Genomic DNA, 7,757 nt, shown 5'->3' on the forward strand with positions numbered 1-7,757 from the left:
ATTTCAAAAAAGCGATTTTTGGTTTCAGGGTGGTTAATCATATATGTTAGGACCAATTATTTTCGGAAAATCGAAAATTATCAGAAAAATTTCGGCTACAGATTTATTATTAGTATAGATTTGAGGACCCAATGAGCAGCGCTCGTGTTCGGTCGCAGTTCAGATATAATTTCATATTTCCTCTTCATAAGCAGTTGTGAAATGTTTTAATATAATAGGCCGCTATTACAAAAAGTTTTGAACATTTAGTTATTAGCCAGAAATAAAAGGCATCCAGATTCTGAAAAATGTAACAAATATGAAAAGAGTAAATACACGCTAAAAACTCAGAAAAGTTTCATACAAGAAGCACTAAAATTTAAAGAAATTCTAGGAATAGCTAAACAAATGGAGAATTTTCTACCTATTGATAATTAACCGATTGATGACGTAGGTATAGAATAGGCCTACAATATATAGGCTTACTTAAACAAAATCATTAATAACATAGATATTCTTCCTCAAAAAGCAAAAATTCTAACATTGGAAACTCTACATGGGCCTACAACATATCCATTAAATAATTGGACATGTATACAGTATAATACACGGCTGGCTCTCTCATGGATCCCAAGGAAGGAGCTGGAGCAGGTGGTACGTGTGAATTCTTTTTATTTTATGAGAATGCGAGAAAAAAATTCCATAAATTTTGATGGAGAATTTGAAGCTATTTATGCATCACTTCAGAAGTGATTTCTTTAGATTCGTACAATAAAATCAGTAGTATCAATAAATCAACCAAAAAGGGAAAAAATAAAAGAAATCCATTCAATTATTTACAATTCCAAAGTTCAAATAAAATCGTAGTTCTTCACAGGATTCCCGCACATTGTGGTATACGCGGAAATGAGAGAGCTGATATTCTAGCAAAGAAAGGCAATAAAGTTGAACAAAGAACTATTAATTTTCCATATTATTCAATAAAACAACTTATTAGGAATAAAATTAAAATAATTATAATTTCCAAATATTAACTACTACAGAAAATTTCCACTGGAAAAATTTACTAGAAAGACCTTATGTAATTCCTGACCTGCCACGAAAATCTGCTGTTCAGACTCCTTACAGGTCATAATTGTCTGATGATGTAAGAGTAATGGAACGGAGAAAAACTCTCTCCGGCGCCGGGATTTAAGACGGCGCTTATTCCTCGGATCCCGGTCAACTAGTCACTCATAACGAGTGCACCTCAGCACATGTGTGGACTTCGGTTCTGCGTTCATAGACATCTATGACGTAGTGCAGAGGGCGGCCACTAGAGGGAACCCAAGAGTTGGAGCTTAATCTGAGAAGATTCTGTCCGACGACGGGGTGGTATTCGGTGTGGCTTAGTGGATAAAGCATCAGCACGTAGAGCTGAAAACCCGGGTTCAAATCCCGGCGCCGGAGAGAGTTTTTCTCCGTTCCATTACTCTTACATCGTATGTTGACGCAGAATAACTGCATGGAAATATCATATGTACTTCTGTACATTAAAATAATATACATAATTGTCTGGGTAAACATTTACACAGGATCGGCATCCTGTCTATTCCATTTGAAGAGTCCACTGCAAGAATGATGGATGTCATTTGGAATACATTTTTCAGGAGAAGCAATTGAAAGTTTGAAATGCTTAGCGCTCAAAGCTTAACTGTGATTTTCCGATCATTACTGGACAATGACTATCAGTGTTAATGCCATATAACTCTCTATGTACATTCTATATGTCTTAAGCTATGCATTGACAGTCTTGGTTCATTTTCGACAAGAAAGTGACATCCATCATTCTTGCAGTGGACTCTTCAATTGTGCATTGTGTTTTCAAGAAGAAGAAACCGATATGTATCATTTAACACACTGTGAAGCCGTTAAAAAAATAGAAATGTTACATCTAAAAACTGGAAAGCAAGAGAGAAAATAACTGGATTGTTAAATCAAGAGCATTAGATACCTGCCTACATTTAGTTATCAAGGACTGGAAGGAAATAGTCGAGCTGGCGCAGACTGCATGGCTGGAGGGATTATTCGTTAGCAACTCTGTCTAATTTCCACGAATTAAAGATAATATCAGGGCAAAAGCATACAAAAAATATGACCGAAGGACGAATCGATAAAAAAATAAGTCCACATCTGTTGTTGTACCTCGAAAGTGCGGACTTCTAATTCCAGTGGCCGCATACAGGGGTCTATCATCCAATCCTATAATAATACATAATACATATATTCATCATAATTGCTCATTATTATGTTTTATGACGTCATGGGGCGGAGAGGGAGACAAGAGGAGGAGACTTCACTGTGGTTGTCATGGTAACAGACATAAAATGTTCCCGCCTCTTGACGAATAACGTGTTATAAAACAGAGGGGGGGACGGACACTCGGACATAATGCATGGGAAAGGCGGGGTAAAATGGAATTGTAAGCCCTAGGGCTTAATCCCTTGGGGTGTCTAGGGAGGGTTGGACCCTCGCTTGGATGTTGTTTTACGGTGGTCATTCAAAATACAGCAATTTCAGCTTATGTCGTAAATTTCCCACATTTGTCAACAGCGTAACTTAGTTCACCGTACAAATAACAGTAACCATCTCTACCTGTTATGCCTTCAGGCAACCATCCATATAACCTAACCCGCCACAGTGCTAATGCCGCTCACAAATTATTAACTCATTATTATTATTGTTATTAATATTATTATTGTTATTATTATTATTAGGAAAATATTTGGGGCTGAGAGGGATGAAGTTACAGGAGAATGGAGAAAGTTACACAACGCAGAACTGCACGCATTGTTTTCTTCACCTGACATAATTAGGAACATTAAATCCAGACGTTTGAGATGGGCAAGGCATGTAGCACGTATGGACGAATCCAGAATTGCATATAGAGTTTCAGTTGGGAGACCGGAGGGAAAAAGACCTTTGGGAGGATAACATTAAAATGTATTTGAGGGCGGTAGCTGAATCCTCTAGATTCAAAACTCCCTAAAGACCATTTTGTTCATAATTGAGTTATGCCCACATATTGCTTGCTAAGAATGAATTCTAATGATTTATATAATTTGAATTCAAAGAGCCACTAAATTTGAAGCAAAAGGTTTGTTAAAGGTCACTGTTAGGTTGAAAATTCCCTCTATTTTCCAATAGTTACTGTCAAAATCCTTCAATTTCTGAAAGTGGATATAGGGGATTTTGAATCTATAGGATTCAATTGTGATGATAGAGACTGGATTAATCTTGACAGGATAGGGATCGATGGCGGGCTTATGTGAGGGCGGCAATGAACCTGCGGGTTCCTTAAAAGCCCTTTGTATTATTATTATTATTATTATTATTATTATTATTGTCATTATTATTATTATTATTATTATTATTATTATTATTATTATTATTATTATTATTTTCATTACAGTAATTGGCCTTGTGCTGTTGTTTTGCACGTTAATATTCTAAACAAATAAATAAATTATTATTATTATTATTATTATTATTATTATTTTCATTATTATTATGATTATTTTCATTATTATTATTATTATTTTCATTATTATTATTATCATCATTATTTTCATTATTATTATTATTATTTTCATTATTATTTTCATTATTATTTTCATTATTATTTTCATTATTATTTTCATTATTATTATTATTTTCATTATTATTATTATTATTTTCATTATTATTATTATTATTTTCATTATTATTATTATTATTTTCATTATTATTATTATTTTCATTATTATTATTTTCATTATTATTATTTTCATTATTATTATTATTTTCATTATTATTATTATTTTCATTATTATTATTATTTTCATTATTATTATTATTTTCATTATTATTATTATTTTCATTATTATTATTATTATTTTCATTATTATTATTATTATTTTCATTATTATTATTATTATTATTTTCATTATTATTATTATTATTATTTTCATTATTATTATTATTATTTTCATTATTATTATTATTATTTTCATTATTATTATTTTCATTATTATTTTCATTATTATTATTATTATTTTCATTATTATTATTATTATTATTTTCATTATTATTATTTTCATTATTATTATTATTATTATTATTACTTTCATTATTATTATCACTTTTATTATTTTCATTATTATTATCACTTTTATTATTATTATTATTATTATTACTACTATTTTCATTATTATCATTATTATTTTCAATATTATTATTATTATTTTCATTATTATTATTATTATTATTATTATTATTATTATTATTATTATTATTATTATTATTATTATTAGACCTATTGCTGTTGTTTGGTAAACTGTCCGAAGACAGGTTTGAATCTCATTAGGCACCAACAAGGCTTCACTTATTAGGCAACTAAACAAGGAGATAGTGGGTTAGTGTGGCCAGTTCCTTTCCCCCTCCATTGCATACATCGCCGACTAACTACATATAACACTAATCAAAGTTCAGATGTATACAAACACTAAATATCCTTCCTCTGACATATCGTCAAGTGACATGTACTGCCTGACAATAGATGTGCACTGACGTTCAAAGATATCTGACCATGCTAATCGATAGTAATCGATAATTTGTTGGTGTAAGTGTGGATTCTGTAGTTATTACTTCTATGAATAGATGGCGGAGATAACAGTCAGTGTTGTCAATAGTGGATAAACATACCCGTCTTATAGAATTCAGTTTTTCATCCCAAGATACTGATTGTAAAAACAACACTGAGTTTGACTGGAAACCGCTGATATTGTGTATTAGAAGAATAATTTATGCTTAATCTACATAATCATTTTTCTTGACACTTTTTAGCGGTTCCCAGTACTGGTGTCACCTATTGAGAACTAGCGGAAGTCTTTCAAAGTTTGTCAAATTTTTATATCTTTGGTTCTGACTTATCCCGTGGTTGGAAAGTTCGCTTACACGATCATAAAATCGTAGATCGGATATCTTTAAACGTCAATGTACCTACATCCTTCCACACGGAAACTGGTTGCTGTTCAGAGACTGTCCTACCTCGGAATAGGTCTGGAATAATCGTTTACGCCGTGTTTACACGCGTGCGTTTCATACAGAGAGATTGGAAGCCCAGTCTTTGGAACGAGAAGAAAGAGGTCTATCGCTAAGCCATAAAGGTTTTTCGTATGGAATAATATGTCGTTTCGTGACATACATCCTACATAAGTCGCTGCTACGATTTAACTTCATCTCTCGGACCTCGATGCTTAATATTTCCCCATGTGAATCGCGCGTTAACCCGAACAACACAGACAAATTCATTCTTCAGGAGAACGACAATTTTCCGCGTCAAAGGGTGTAGGCTACACATCAGCCAGAACCTCAATCCGAGGTGGGCCTATTATTATTATTATTATTATTATTATTATTATTATTATTATTATTATTATTATTATTTTGGAAGTAAATCCCGAAAAGACAAAGTAGGCCTATATAGAATGTCTCGTGACGAGCATATTATACGAAATGGAAATATAAAAACTGGAAATTTATCCTTTGAAGAGGTGGAAAAATTCAAATACCTGGGAGCAACGGTAACAAATATAAATGATACTCGGGAGGAAATTAAACACAGAAGTTTTGGACCCAAAATTTATAATGAATTAATTAGAGCTTACCCTGAGCTAAGTACGCTTAACTCACATAGATTTAAGAAACAAATCAGATTAATTATTTAATTGTTTAAGCGAATTGAGTTAAAAATTGATACTCTAATATTTATGTACTTTTGTATTTTCTATTTGTATATAGACCCTATTATTACATGCTGTATTATTTTACCACTTATTAATGTTATTGTGCTAAATGAACTCTCTTAATTTTGTGATATATTTTGTATAACTGATCTGAACTGCGCCCGAGCACGAGCTTCTGCTCTTTTGGGCTGCAATGCCTAATGTAACTCAAGTGTAAAGTATTAAATTATTATTATTATTATTATTATAATAAATAATATTCAAGTTATTTATATTCTGTTATTTATCTTCCGCGATATAAATAATCTGTATTTTATGTAAGTAATTATTATAATACAAATAACCACTTTTCTTTGTAAAATAGGTTATTTTATTTAAATCATTAAATATATATTAGCCTATATTAATTAGACAAACCGATATATAAATATATATATATCATTTACTGTATATTCTGTTACTGTACTTTAGTGATACTGTATAAATAATATTAAAGTTATTCATATTGTTATCGTTCTTTGGCGACATAAGTAATATTGAAGTTATAATTTATATTCAGTTATCGTTCTTTAGCAATATAAATAACATACATTTAATATTAGGTTCGGAACAATATAGTTGCATAATACTGGTGTTAGTTTTTCTTTTTATATTATTATATTATACTATCTTGAGCCACAATAAAATAAAAAGGAGTGACGAGGAAAAAAAAAGGGGGGAAATGCCTGTTATTATTCGGTTGAGAAACTTTTATCATCCAGTCTGTTGTCAAAAAATCTTAAAGTTAGAATTTATAAAACAGTTATACTACCGGTTGTTCTATATGGTTGTGAAACTTGGGCTCTCACTTTGAGAGAGGAACATAGGCTAAGGATATTTGAGAATAAGGTGCTAAGAGGGACGAAGTTACAGGAGAATGGAGAAAGTTACGCAACACAGAACTCCACGCATTGTTTTCTTCACCTGACATAATTAGGAACATTAAATCCAGACGTTTGAGATTGGCAGGGCATGTAGCACGTATGGACGAATCCAGAAATTCATATAGAGTGTTAGTTGGGAGACCGGAAGGAAAAAGACCTTTGGGGAGGCCGAGACGTAGGTGGGAAGATAATAAAATGGATTTGAACGAGGTGGGATATGACGATAGAGACTGGATTAATCTTGCTCAGGATAGGCTCAAAAGTGGGTCGCGCCTTCGAAAACTTTGGGCACCACTGTTCTACATAATACTGTATTAAAAGAATTGCACGACTCTAATCAAATTAAATTCTTTTCAAAGTTTATTAATGAAGCCAGAGGCTAATATTTAATTTGTTGTTTTAAAGAGCTTCTCCTTTAGTTATATAAGCTTAAAGTTCTTATAGGAAGGAATTGGAGAATGAGAGAGACTTGTATGTTTAGAAAGAGTAAGTGCTTCATATACGGTTCTATATTATCGATTCTTTCTGTGACTTGGTTAACCTGAGTCAACATAAATTATATTTTTAAAGTATTATTACCGAAAGAAAAGGAAAGTAGTTGTGCAAATGAAACTTTGTTGATGTTTAAATAATATCTTATCCATGTGTATAAAATTGGTTTGCTTTTTTGTGCGAGATTCGACTTTATAAAGAATTCTTATAAATAATGCATTTCTGAATAGCACACTGTGCCACAAAGACTAAGTATTGATCGAGACTTACGATATCTTATTAATGATTCATACACATAAAAGAAACTTTCTTATAAGAGCACTAGCAAAAGAAAATATGGCTGATGTTCTTCAACATTATTTATTTTTAGACATAAACAAGTTTTATATGAAATTTGAAGTGGAAGTTGTTCTCAAGGATTTCAACTTTATTTATTTTTACTCTCAATTTTATCGGTTATTTTGGGTTAGATTTTTCTCACCCGGTACCTGAGGTATGAATCTCATAAGAAAATTAGAGTTTTTTTATTTTACTTCGTACTGGCGACGAAATTAAACAAAAGTGTAACCATTTTCTCCAACAAAGAGTTGAGTATAGT

This window comes from Periplaneta americana, chromosome 11 (genome assembly GCF_040183065.1).
Source record: "Periplaneta americana isolate PAMFEO1 chromosome 11, P.americana_PAMFEO1_priV1, whole genome shotgun sequence".
Classification (NCBI taxonomy): domain Eukaryota; kingdom Metazoa; phylum Arthropoda; class Insecta; order Blattodea; family Blattidae; genus Periplaneta; species Periplaneta americana.